Below are 12983 nucleotides of genomic sequence, written 5' to 3'. Positions count from 1 at the left end.
TGTGGTCTAACAGCTGCTTCAAAAAGATTATTCAGATGGCTGTATTGAACAAGGACAGAATTGAGCAAGGGTGGAAACAGAGAGGCAAAATAAAAAACTATTGCAATAGTCCAGGGAAGACATGATAATGGCATGGACAAGAGTGGTTGCAGTAGAAAAGATATAAAGCATTTGAATTCTGGGTATATTTTGAAGGCAGAAGTGATAGGATTTGCCAGTAGATTCGATGGGAGTGTGAGATAAAGAGCGGATTAATTCCTATTCACCCCTTTCCACACAGCAGAGGAAAGAAACCGAGGGCTCCACAAGCTGGTCACTTGTGCAGGTTGCACAGCTGGTGAGAGGCCAGCATGCCCCACTGCCAGGTGCACAGCAGGCACTCACGATGAATGAGGGACACTTTCTCTGTGGCAGAGGTGCTGGACTCTCAAACCCAGTGCTATCCCATCACTTCCGTGAGTTACTTCTCTACATATTGAGTTCTACCAATAACCTATCAACTAACTAAGCAGGCAAAAAATGAACCCAGAATACTTATGGGTGTTTACTTTGCTCCCAGTTTTGTGGAAACAAAAGTGATAACTCTGGTTATGATGACATAACAACAAACACTGAGTCGCTATTATCTGTTTGCTACTTTTCATGCAGCATCTCATTTAATTTACATCACAATCTAATGGGGACTAGATTACTGTTACCTCCATGTATAGATGAGGAAATGGAGGCTCAGAGAAGAGAAAATCCTTCCCAGGGCCACACAGAGTAAACAGTACAGCCAGTCTCCTGTCTCAGGCATCTTAGAAAATATGATCTCTGTGTCAAGACATCCTATGGAAGACATTAGTCTTATTGGCAGGAAATGAGCAGTAAAACTTCATGAGCATGCATTAATAAAGTTGTCTCATGTGTTTTGTGCTCGGGAAATCAGAAAACGGAGAGCTTGATCAAGAATATAAGTTTGATTTTGGAATATGAGTAGGTTTTAGGCAGAATGAAATGAAAGGAGAAGGATCCTAACTGACTGGGAAGGGGAGGGTAGTCTAATCAAAGGTCTAGAGGTTGGAATGGGTGACACTGTGAAGGATCAGGGGGAAGCCCAGTCTGGCTGCATCCACAGGTTCAGGCTGAGAGGTGGCAGTATAACTGGGATACACCTCCATTTCTTGGCCTCCCCACATATACCCTAAAGCCCCTAGAGGAGAAATCTTGTGTTTTCTATTGATGTAGGGTATAGCCCAGTTGAGTCCTTTCTAGGTCATAGGTGCTCTTATTTTTAGGGAGCCTACCACCCTTCATCATGAACACTAAAATGCACACATATCTCACATTAAATACAACTGTTATGTAACTATATGCAACAGGATTTTACAGAGTTCCTGGCTCAGTGCCAAAGTTGCTGAGGCGCTAAGCCAATAGCTGCTGTCTTCCAAAGTGAGGTATGAGATGGCAGATCTAATAAAAGCAGGTTTCAGAAGCCCAGTGCTTCTGACTCTTCAACACTTCACCTGCTTTGAGGGGATTAAAGAGTCAGGGAGTTGGAGATGAAGAGGGAATTTCTAGTAGGAATTGTTGGTGAGTCCCACTCTCTGCCTTTGAGGGAGGATGTGGGGCATCTGCCACTTTTGCATCAAGTCTCGAGGGACCACTTGGGGAGCTTACATGTTTTCCCTTCGAGTGACACAGTAGACTGAGGTCGAACTTATACCCCAGACATGAACAGTCTATGAGAATAGCTGGTTGCCCCCAAATGTGGAGCTAGGGTGTAAGCTGCATGGGTGGCCAATGCTGTCAGGGTGTGCCTGGGGAAAAGAGGTACAGGGTTCTTGCATGGACCAGAGGTGAGGTGCTTGCACAGCACAGCTGGCAATAGGTTGTCTGAGACCTTGACCAAGTGGTCCATGTGAAAGGGCAAGTGCATTATCAGACTCAGGAGACAGAGGAGAAAGCTAGCTGCAGGGGAGGGATCCCAGTACATGGTGGGAGGTCTTCAGAGGACCTAGCAAGTGGTCTGGGAGAGAAAGGGTCAGCTTCTCAGTCTGTCTGCCCCTTTTTCATCCTCTCTCCCTTTGCCCCTCAGCCATTGCTACACAAATGGAAAAGAAGCCTAATTATGGAAAACAATAAAAGGAAGCAGCAGCTAGCCTCACATCCCCCTCCCCCAGTCACACACAGACACACAAACTAAATATAACAATCAAAACAAAATTGCCTTATGAATACATTTCCAAAGTCAGGTTTGTTCCACCAAATGGTTATGCATGTGACTTGAATTTAGTTGATACAGAGTTACATGTTGCTGACAATTGAATACTTGCTAATTTTGATTTTGTAGATTTTTTTTTCATTTTTTGGAGCCTCATTTAAGTCTCAACATTTTAAACATTTTCACCGGGCTTTAAAAGGCTCATGTCCAATAGTACATAGCATGAAAAACGACCCTGAGATGCAGAGCTTCAAGATCTCTGGGCATGGATTCTGAAGATGTGAGTTCAAGTCCAGCCCTAATATTGAGGTTTGTGACTGCAGGTAAGTCAGTCCTCCTTCCTATCTGGGTCCTAGCTTCATCAGTGAGGTAAGGGGTCTGGCCTGGTTGGCCTCTCCTGTCCTGATTGGCTCTAAGGCTCACATCTCTGGAATTTCATTGGTAGCTCATCGGTCCTGAGATAGAGTCAGCTTAAATAAATGTTTGTTTGCTTAATGAATAAACCAGGGGCAGCTAGTCCCCCCAACTTTGTCCTTGTATCTCTTTGGGACCCCAAGGCACTGAGGTGTCTTTGGGTCTGACAAGGAGTCTGCTCTGCACCAAGGGGTAAACACACTTGGCAGATGGTCCCCCTACCTTGTTGAGGGTGTTGAGGGCCGCCTGGGCTGCTGTGAGTCCTGGCTCTGCTTTGGCCAGGTCCTCCTCACAGCCTTTCTGCTTCTGCTGCCCCTCCAGCATGATGAGGTCCACCTTCCACTCCTCCTCATTCGCGGTGGCTTTCTCTTTGCTCACCTTGCCAGTCTCGACACCTACCACCTGAATCTGTCTGCATCTTCATTCTTCTGCTTCAGCTCTACTTCCTGGGTGGCCAGCTTGGCTTTCAGATCATCTACCTGCAGCAGAGAGGCAACGGGTTTACTGCGGGTAGAAGGACTTGGAACACGGTCTTGGGGATCTGACCCTGCAGAGCAGAGTGCCAACTCCTGATGTCAAGGTGTGAGGCTAAGCTTTCACCTGGGACCAGGCTCCCTGACCTGGGACAGGCAAGGAACACTGGCCTCTCTCTTCCTTTCCCTCTATAGCACCTATGGTGCAAGTTCTAAGCAACACATGATCTGACCTTTCTTTCTTCTTGATGCCCAAAATGGCTTAGGCTGCTTCTCACTGATATTGGGTGCCTATGTCTTAGAAAATGTATTGTCCATAACATAATACTCTGCATATGGTGGAGTCTTAATACAAATCAGTCATCATTAAATTGAAATTGGCCAATGTGGAGTGTACTAGGAATTTAGCATACTATGAAATGTGAGGGTCTATTGTGCATCCTGAGAGACCGACTATATGAACCTACAGTGGCCAGGCCATATATAAAAGTAGAACTCTGAGCTGCAGCTTGCAACAACCTGTCCAGAAAACCAACCTATTATCTACAGCAACAATTCAGGGAGACAATAACCTCTATAACAGCTGGCCCCAAATGGCCAGGATTTGATTAATAACTGGCAGCTTCCTTAATTTTTTCCCCTGCGTCCAATTTAGGATGAACCAGAGAATGTCAAACATGTACCCCTTTCTGATCACACGGGATGCCCCACTTCTAGTTAGCCTGCCTCCAGTTCCTGCAGGCCAGCAGCCCCCATCAGGGCACATGCATGGCCTTTCATTCCTGCCCACTCTAAAGCCCTCCCCTTCTTCTCCCTGCCTTCAGGTCTCTACAAAGTGCAAACAATGGTGGCTGACCTCCTTGTGAGGGCAATGAGTAAACAGCTTTTGCTTGTTATCACAGATTGGCCTTAGTTTATTTCCACAGTCTTCACAAGAAATAGATGGACAGAGGCACAGCAAGGACAGCAAGAATCCTAATGGTCCAGACCAGCTGGGGTCCCCCATCCAATCTCTGTATTCATGTAAGTTTTGGAGGCAGTAATGAAATGATGGAAATACCAAGAACAAGGAAACCTTCTATTTCTCTGGTAGCTGGAGAGAAAGAAATAGCCTCCTGTGCTTCTTCAGTTCAGTAGAGTGCAGTGCTTCTCAGAGTGTGGTCCCTGCACCAACATCATCAGCATTCCCTGGGGACTTCACAGAAATGCAGATTCTCAGGCTCACCCTAGACCTACTGAATCAGAAGTTCTGGAGGTAGGGCCCACCAATCTGTATTTTAACAGTCCCACTGGCTGATTCTTGTGCCTGCCTAGGTTTGAGAATCATTGGCCTAATATTTTGGCCCCATCACGTCCAGAGACCACTCAGATATATGTATATCTGGGAAGTGAAAAAGCCATTTGTATTTGCACTATGGTCCATAAACTTTACATTCCAGAATGACCTCTTGTCTCTCATTTCTCTGCAGTCTATTTCATGCAGCAACCAAAGATCACTTCAGAGCTCCAGGTACACATCAAACATATTCAAATGCTTTATGATGCAAAATGCATAAAGGGGAAAATAAAACAGAGGCTTAGATGCTGCTGATAATTTCCTTTGCCTGGCAGATCAAAAGAAAAGAAATGGAAAGTGAGAAGAAAAGAGAATGCTCTTTAATTTGGTGTATTCATAGAAACTGGAGACTTTGCGTTAACCTCAAATGGAGGCCTGCTCCTTAGAACACATCTTATACTCCCATGTGGGAAGGTTAATCCATTTCCATCTCCTGTTGTTCAGCTGCAGGGAGTTATTTCTACAAGGACAAAGATTTACAAAAAATTGTAAATCAAAATGATTGAACCACATAATCACTCCAGTCAGCAAACACACCAGTAACTTTTTGTTCCTTTTTAAATCTTGGGTGATTTGAGAAAATTGAAGTGGCTTTTTTTTATTGTTATTGTTGTTTGTTTTGTTGATTGCAGATATGGCTTATGACCTTGGGCCCAAGGTAAATAACTGCCGGCACCAGGAATAGGGCTTTATAGCTTTTATGCCATGTCATGGAGTGACATTTGGGTCCCACCAGTCAGAATTAGGCTGCTCCCCACAAAGCAGAGCAGAGGGCATAACAAGTTCATTTTATGGCTCTTGCTATAGAACAGGAAATTGAAATAGGTTGCTTAAAAACTGTTTCTTCTCTCTTCCCCTTATTTAAAGCATTCGAGCCACTCTTTGGATTTCTTCTTCTGTGGACACTTTCATGCCCAGATAGAAAGATTAAGAGAGGGAGAGAGCCACAGATGCTGAGGAGAGCCTTTCCCTCAGTCTTCCCAGCCCAGTGAATGTTGACTATGTGAGGCAGGCGTGGAGATGTCCACTGAGTGGGTGACCACAGAGTAGAGTAGAGCCTTCCTTCTTCAAGGACCAGGCTCATGATGCTAAAGAGAGAGGCCAAGCTTCCAAGGACCCTCCCCCCAGAGCTCCAGAGGAAGGGCAGAAAACCCAGGGTGAGCATCACCAACAGACACTCCACCGAGGCCTGGAGGCCTAGAGATAGGCTCTTTCTCTACTCAGAGTCTTTCTACTCACCCAATAACTTCTGGTATGAATTTTCATGTCAGGGAGGCTTTCCTCTTGGGAAGAGGTGTTTCCCTTCTGTACTAGTCATCTGCTATGCTTGCCTGCTTAATAAAAACTTCTCATCTCTGCTGTGGTAACATACTCTGACTTTACTTTGGAGGACTTTCCCTTCCCATGTCCTCATGATTGGTGGGGCTGACTCCAGTGGTTGTCATTTGATCCTGGCTTGACCAATGAGCATATCCAAGTCACAGAGATCAGTTCAACCCCAGGCAAACCACTGACCAAAGAGGCCAGTCAGAGCCACTGACCATTCACCCAGAAACTTGGCTGAGAACACCAGGGAAGAGGCACTTCATGCACTGGAATCTAAGTCTGAGGATGTCAGGACCACGGGGGTTGCTTGCCTGAGCAGGGACATCTAGTGAGTATCTAGTCCAGCTTTGTCCAAACTAAGCTCTATCTCTGAGTTCTCAGTTATAGAAATCAAATCATTTTATTTTGTTTTGTTTTGGCTAAATGAACTTCGGTTGGATCTTGGTCAGTGGCCATCAAAATGAGCCTGATAAATATATCATATAATCATACATTTTTCTCTCTCCCTCTCATGTTCACTCATCTCCTCAGTATTTCCTTCCCTTCCTCTTCTCTCCTGTATCCTCCCCTCCTAATATGAAATTGACCTGGGGAATTGGGAGGACTCTACATGAACTATGTGCAGATGCAGATAGATTCACCTAAAGGTACAAAAGGCTTCTCAAAAAGAGATCACCAAAAAAAAGAGGTGGAGACAAGATGGCAGCATGAGTAGAGCAGCAGAAACCTCCTCCCAAAACCACATATATGAAAATATAACAAAGACAACTCTTCCTAAAATAGAGACCAGAGGACACAGGACAACATCCAGACCACATCCACAACTGTGAGAAACCAGCACCTCATGAAGGGGGAGAGGAAGGCCACAAACCAACAAGAAGTAAAGCTCTTCCAGCCGTCACTCGTACCAGCTCTGCAAACTATCTCTATCACCATGAAAAGGCAAAACTACAGGCAGACAAAGATGACAGAGACAACACCTGAGAAGGAGACAGACCTAACCAGTCTTCCTGAAAAAGAATTCAAAATAAAAATCATGAACATGCTGACAGAGATGCAGAGAAATATACAAGAGCTAAGGGATGAAGTCCAGAGGGAGATCACAAATGTCAGGAAGGAGACCACAGAAGTGAAACAAACCCTGGAAGGATTTATAAGCAGAATGGATAAGATGCAAGAAGCCATTGATGGAATTGAAACCAGAGAACAGGAACGCATAGAAGCTGACATAGAGATAAAAGGATCTCCAGGAATGAAACAATATTAAGAGAACTGTATGACCAATCCAAAAGGAACAATATCCATATTACAGGGGTACCAGAAGAAGAAGAGAGAGGAAAAGGGATGGAAATTATCTTGGAAGAAATAATTGCTGAAAACTTCCCCAAACTGGGGAAGGAAATAATCGAACAGACCATGGAAATAAACAGAACCCCCAACAGAAAGGATCCAAGGAGGACAACACCAAGACACATAATAATTAAAATGGCAAGGATCAAGGACAAGGAAAGAGTTTTAAAGGCAGCTAGAGAGAAAAAGGTCACCTATAAAGGAAAACCCATCAGACTAACATCAGACTTCTTGACAGAAACCCTACAGGCCAGAAGAGAATGGCATGATATATTTAGTGCAATGAAACAGAAGGGCCTTGAACCAAGGATACTGTATCCAGCATGACTATCATTTAAATATGATGGCGGGATTAAACAATTCCCAGACAAGCAAAAGCTGAGGGAATTTGCTTCCCACAAACCACCTCTACAGGGCATCTTACAGGGACTGCTCTAGATGGGAGCACTCCTAAAAAGAGCACAGAACAAAACACACAACATATGAAGAATGGAGGAGGAGGAATAAGAAGGGAGAGAAGAAAAGAATCTCCAGACAGTGTATATAACAGCTCAGTAAGCAAGCTAAGTTAGGCAGTAAGATACTAAAGAGGCTAACCTTGAACCTTTGGTAACCATGAATTTAAAGCCTGCAATGGCAATAAGTACATATCTCTCAATAGTCACCCTAAATGTAAATGGACTTAATGCACCAATCAAAAGACACAGAGTAATAGAATGGATAAAAAAGAATGCTTAAAAGAAACTCACCTCAAAACCAAAGACATGCACAGACTAAAAGTCAAGGGATGGAAAAACATATTTCAGGCAAACAACAGCGAGAAGAAAGCAGGGGTCACAGTACTAAATCATACAAAATAGACTTCAAAACAAAGAAAGTAACAAGAGATAAAGAAGGACACTACATAATGATAAACGGCTCATACAACAAGAGGATATAACCATTCTAAATATATATGCACCCAACACAGGAGCACCAGCATATGTGAAACAAATACTAACAGAACTAACGAGGGAAATAGACTGCAATGCATTCATTTTTAGGAGACTTCAACACACCACTCACGCCAAAGGATAGATCCACTGGGCAGAAAATAAGTAAGGACACAAAGGCACTGAACAACACACTAGAACAGATGGACCTAATAGACATCTCTAGAACTCTACATCCAAAAGCAACAGGATATACGTTCTTCTCAAGTGCACATGGAACATTCTCCAGAATAGACCACATACTAGCTCACAAAAAGAGCCTCAGTAAATTCCAAAATACTGAAATTCTACCAACCAATTTTTCAGACCACAAAGGTATAAAACTAGAAATAAATTCTACAAAGAAAACAAAAATGTTCACATACACATGGAGGCTTAACAACATGCTTCTAAATAATCAACAGATCAATGAACAAATCAAAATAGAGATCAAGGAATATATAGACACAAATGACAACAACAACACAAAGCCCCAACTTCTGTGGGATGCAGTGAAAGCAGTCTTAAGAGGAAAGTATATAGCGATCCAGGTACACTTGAAGAAGGAAGAAGAATCCCAAATTAATAGTCTAACATCACAATTATTGAAACTGGAAAAAGATGAACAAATGAGGCCTAAAGTCAGCAGAAGGAGGGACATAGTAAAGATCAGAGAAGAAATAAACAAAATTGAGAAGAATAAAACAATAGCAAAAATCAACAAAATCAAGAGCTGGTTCTTTGAGAAAATAAACAAAATAGATAAGTCTCTAGCCAAACTTATTAAGAGAAAAAGAGAATCAACACAAATCAACAGAATCAGAAATGAGAATGGAAAAATCACGACAGACTCCACAGAAATAGAAAGAATTATTAAAGACTACTATGAAAACATATATGCCAATAAGCTGGAAAACCTAGAAGAAACGGACAACTTCCTAGAAAAATACAACCTCCCAAGACTGACCAAGGAAGAAACACAAAAGTTAAACAAATCAAATACAAGCAAAGAAATTGAAACGGTACTCAAAAGACTACCCAAGAATAAAATCCCAGGGCCGGACGGATATACCTCGGAATTTTATCAGACACACAGAGAAGACATAATACCCATTGTCCTTAAAGTTCTCCAAAAAATAGGAGGGAATACTCCCAAACTCATTCTATGAAGCCAACATCACCCTAATACCAAAACCAGGCAAAGACCCCACCAAAAAAGAAAATTACAGACCAATATCCCTGATGAATGTAGATGCAAAAATCCTCAATAAAAGATTAGCAAACAGAATTCAACAGCATATCAAAAGGATCATACACCATGACCAAGTGGGATTCATCCCAGGGATGCAAGGATGGTACAACATTAGAAAATCCATCAACATCATCCACCACATCAACAAAAAGAAAGACAAAAACCACATGATCATCTCCATAGATGCTGAAAAAGCATTTGACAAAATTCAACATCCATTCATGATAAAAACTCTCAGCAAAATGGGAATAGAGGGCAAGTACCTCAACATAATAAAGGCCATATATGATAAATCCACAGCCAGCATTATACTGAACAGCGAGAAGCTGAAAGCATTTCCTCTGAGATCCGGAACTACACAGTGATGACCACTCTCCTCACTGTTATTTAACATAGTACTGGAGGTCCTAGCCATGGCAATCAGACAAAACAAAGAAATACAAGGAATCCAGATTGGTAAAGAAGAAGTTAAACTGTCACTATTTGCAGATGATATGCTACTGTACATAAAAAACCCTAAAGACTCCACTCCAAAACTACTAGAACTGATATCGGAATACAGCAAAGTTGCAAGATACAAAATTAACACACAGAAATCTGTAGCTTTCCTATACACTAACAATGAATCAATAGAAAGAGAAATCAGGAAAACAATTCCATTCACCATTGCATCAAAAAGAATAAAATACCTAGGAATAAACCTAACCAAAGAAGTGAAAGACTTATACTCTGAAAACTACAAGTCACTCTTAGGAGAAATTAAAGGGGACACTAATAAATGGAAACTCATCCCATGCTCATGGCTAGGAAGAATTAATATCGTCAAAAAGGCCATCCTGCCCAAAGCAATATACAGATTTGATACAATCCCTCTCAAATTACCAGCAACATTCTTCAATGAATTGGAACAAATAATTCAAAAATTCATATGGAAACACCAAAGACCCCGAATAGCCAAAGCAATCCTGAAAAAGAAGAATGAAGTAGGGGGGATCTCACTCCCCAACTTCAAGCTCTACTACAAAGCCATAGAAATCAAGACAATTTGGTACTGGCACAAGAACAGAGCCACAGACCAGTGGAACAGATTAGAGACTCCAGAAATTAACCCAAACAAATATGGTCAATTAATATTTGATAAAGGAGCCATGGACATACAATGGGGAAATGACAGTCTCTTCAACAGATAGTGTTGGCAAAACTGGACAGCTACGTGTAGGAGAATGAAACTGGACCATTGTCTAACCCCATATACAAAGGTAAACTCAAAATGGATCAAAGACCTGAATGTAAGTCATGAAACCATTAAACTCTTGGAAAAAAACATAGGCAAAAACCTCTAAGACATAAACATGAGTGACCTCTTCTTGAACATATCTCCCCAGGCAAGGAAAACAACAGCAAAAATGAGCAAGTGGGACTACATTAAGCTGAAAAGCTTCTGTACAGTGAAAGACACCATCAATAGAACAAAAAGGAACCCTACAGTATGGGAGAATATATTTGAAAATGACAGATCCGATAAAGGCTTGACGTCCAGAATATATAAAGAGCTCACACACCTCAACAAACAAAAAACAAATAACCCAATTAAAAAATGGGCAGAGGAACTGAACAGACAGTTCTCCAAAAAAGAAATACAGATGGCCAAGAGATACATGAAAAGATGCTGCACATCGCTAATTATCAGAGAAATGCAAATTAAAACTACAAGGAGATATCACCTCACACCAGTAAGGATGGCTGCCATCCAAAAGACAAACAACAACAAATGTTGGTGAGGTTGTATACATCCACACTGCTGGTGGGAATGTATATTCAACCATTGTGGAAAGCAGTATGGAGGATCCTCAAAATGCTCAAAACAGACTTACCATTTGACCCAGGAATTCCACTCCTAGGAATTTACCCTAAGAACACAGCAATCAAGTTTGAGAAAGACAAATGCACCCCTATGTTTATCGCAGCACTATTTAAAATAGCCAAGAATTGGAAGCAACCTAAATATCCATCAGTAGATGAATGGATAAAGAAGATGTGGTACATATACACAATGGAATACTACTCAGCCATAAGAAGAGGGCAAATCCTACCATTTTGCAGCAACATGGATGGAGCTGGAGGGTATTATGCTCAGTGAAATAAGCCACATGGAGAAGAGAAATACCAAATGATTTCACTCATCTGTGGAGTATAAGAACAAAGGAAAAACTGAAGGAACAAAACAGCAACGCAATTACAGAACCCAAAAGTGGACTAACAGGTACTAAAGGGAAAGGGACTGGGGAGGATGGGTGGGTAGGGACGGATAAGGGTTGGGGGGAAGAAAGGGGGTATTAAGGTTAGCATGCATGGGGGGGAGGGAGAAAGTGGAGGGCTGTACAACACAGAGAAGACGAGTAGTGATTCGACAACATTTTGCTATGCTGATGGACAGTGACTGTAAAGTGGTTTATAGGGGTGACCTGGTATAGGGGAGAGCCCACTAAACATAATATTCTTCATGTAAGTGTAGATTATAGATTAAAAAAAAAAGAAAGAAAGAAAAGGGGGATTACTCCTTGATAGGATAAAACTAATGGTAAATCAATGATTAATGCATGCTTTAAATATCCTTAATTTTGATCACTTAAAGGGTGTCAGATGATCGTCTATGGTGGTACACTTTTCTGATAATATTCCTTTCTCTTAAAAAAAAAAGCAGTTCCTCTGTGGTGACCTCCAATTAGTTCTACACAATGGTATAAAGGGCATATCAAGGTGTGGGCAAAGGGTCCGTTTGTGTTTATACAGAGGAACAAAGCCTAATTTGGCTACCCAGAAAATGAACTAAGATACGATATGAAGAAGAACTTCCAACATCAGCACTCTCTGGAAGACTCATACCAGAAAATGATCATCAAAAAACCTCAACAAAGATCCAGGCAATGCTGCAGTTGTAACTGCATCCATCCCACCGGTCCCTGGACTTGCCATTGGAATGAAGAAGGAGATATCTAAGCTGGCCTGTGCATACAGTAAAACAACAAATTTGACTGGATCTATACTGTTGGAACTCAACCAAGAATTAGGAGAAGTGCAAGTTGTAGTGCTCCAAAATCTTATGACTACAGACTATCTATGGTTAAAAGAACATGGGATGTGAACAGTTCCCAGGAATGGGTTGTTTTAATTTGTCTGATTTCTCTCAGACTGTTCAAGTACAGTTGGACAATATCCATTATATCATAGACAAATTTTCACAAATGCCTAGGGTGCCTAACTTGTTTTCTTGGCTTCACTGGAGATGGCTGGTAATTATAGATCTGCTTTAGTTATGTAACTATATATTCCTATTATGTTAATGTGTGCACGCAATTTAGTTAGTAGTTTTAAACCTATACATGCATAAGTTACTCTACAAGAAGATATGTCGAAGAAATAATCAAGATTCCCATGTTTTCTTCCATCTGCTACCTCTATAGCTTTTCTTCTTCCTTCCTAATTACAACCCTTAAATAGAATTCGTGCCTCATATCGAATTTACCGAGTAGCATAATTCCTCCAAGTGGTAAAGATACCTCAAGAGAAATGCTGGGCATAGAAGCCACAGAGTATAAATCTGCAACGAAGTAAAAAGCTAACCTTTTTAAACAATATGGCTTCTCTCTCACTTACC

General features: G+C 41.7%; 1 pseudogene; it reads right to left on the bottom strand.

Moving 5' to 3' along the window:
* LOC108403857 (dynein axonemal heavy chain 9-like) overlaps positions 1-12983 on the bottom strand; it is a 594862-nt pseudogene that overhangs the window by 94980 nt on the left and 486899 nt on the right.

Source organism: Manis javanica, chromosome 4 (genome assembly GCF_040802235.1).
Source record: "Manis javanica isolate MJ-LG chromosome 4, MJ_LKY, whole genome shotgun sequence".
In the NCBI taxonomy this organism is placed as follows: domain Eukaryota; kingdom Metazoa; phylum Chordata; class Mammalia; order Pholidota; family Manidae; genus Manis; species Manis javanica.
The sequence above is the reverse complement of the archived record's forward strand: the minus strand, read 5'-3'. Positions and strand labels throughout refer to the sequence as shown.